The sequence below is a fragment of the Cucurbita maxima genome, unplaced genomic scaffold (assembly GCF_002738345.1).
Source record: "Cucurbita maxima cultivar Rimu unplaced genomic scaffold, Cmax_1.0 Cma_Scf03400, whole genome shotgun sequence".
Classification (NCBI taxonomy): Eukaryota; Viridiplantae; Streptophyta; class Magnoliopsida; order Cucurbitales; family Cucurbitaceae; genus Cucurbita; species Cucurbita maxima.
The window spans coordinates 677-1,744 of NW_019275416.1; the positions used below are offsets into that span (position 1 = coordinate 677).

Sequence of the window (1,068 nt, forward strand, 5' to 3'; positions counted from 1 at the left end):
ACCTCCCCCGCTCACGCCCATCGCGTTTGGATCATGCCGCCCCGCATGCGTTAAATTCGATTTTGTGCGCATAGCATGTCGGGTGCGATCATACCAGCACTAATGCACCGGATCCCATCAGAACTCCGCAGTTAGGCGTGCTTGGGCGAGAGTAGTACTAAGTTGGGTGACCACTTGGGAAGTCCTCGTGTTGCACCCCTTTTTTTCTTTCAATTTCTCCCAGTTCTTTTCTTTCTTTCTCTACAAATGAGAACCTCCCACGCTCATGCCCATCGCGTTTGGATCATGCCGCCCCGCATGCGTTAAATCCGATTTTGTGCGCATGGCATGTCGAGTGCGATCATACCAGCACTAATGCACCGGATCCCATCAGAACTCCGCAGTGAAGCGTGCTTGGGCGAGAGTAGTACTAAGTTGAGTGACCACTTGGGAAGTCCTCGTGTTGCACCCCTCTTTTTCTTTCAATTTCTCCCAGTTCTTTTCTTTCTTTCTCTACAAATGAGAACCTCCCCCGCTCACGCCCATCGCGTTTGGATCATGCCGCCCCGCATGCGTTAAATCCGGTTTTGTGCGCATGGCATGTCGTGTGCGATCATACCAGAACTAATGCACCCGATCCCATCAGAACTCCGCAGTTAAGCGTGCTTGGGCGAGAGTAGTACTAAGTTGGGTGACCACTTGGGAAGTCCTCGTGTTGCACCCCTTTTTTTCTTTCAATTTCTCCCAGTTCTTTTCTTTCTTTCTCTACAAATGAGAACCTCCCCCGCTCACGCCCATCGCGTTTGGATCATGCCGCCCCGCATGCGTTAAATCCGATTTTGTGCGCATGGCATGTCGGGTGCGATCATACCAGCACTAATGCACCGGATCCCATCAGAACTCCGCAATTAAGCGTGCTTGGGCGAGAGTAGTACTAAGATTTGGTGACCACTTGGGAAGTCCTCGTGTTGCACCCCTTTTTTTCTTTCAATTTCTCCCAGTTCTTTTCTTTCTTTCTCTACAAATGAGAACCTCCCACGCTCATGCCCATCGCGTTTGGATCATGCCGCCCCGCATGCGTTAAATCCG

The 1,068-nt window shown here is 51.1% G+C and overlaps 4 non-coding genes across 4 annotated transcripts; all 4 read left to right on the forward strand.

The window, feature by feature from the left end:
• Positions 1–80: 80 nt before the first annotated feature.
• On the forward strand, positions 81–199 carry LOC111475877. Its single transcript, XR_002716762.1, has one exon. It is a non-coding gene; the product is annotated as a 5S ribosomal RNA (ribosomal RNA).
• Positions 200–332: 133 nt separating this feature from the next.
• LOC111475878 lies at positions 333–451 on the forward strand. Its single transcript, XR_002716763.1, has one exon. It is a non-coding gene; the product is annotated as a 5S ribosomal RNA (ribosomal RNA).
• Positions 452–584: 133 nt separating this feature from the next.
• Positions 585–703, forward strand: LOC111475879. Its single transcript, XR_002716764.1, has one exon. It is a non-coding gene; the product is annotated as a 5S ribosomal RNA (ribosomal RNA).
• Positions 704–836: 133 nt separating this feature from the next.
• LOC111475881 lies at positions 837–956 on the forward strand. Its single transcript, XR_002716766.1, has one exon. It is a non-coding gene; the product is annotated as a 5S ribosomal RNA (ribosomal RNA).
• The last annotated feature ends 112 nt before the right edge of the window (positions 957–1,068 follow it).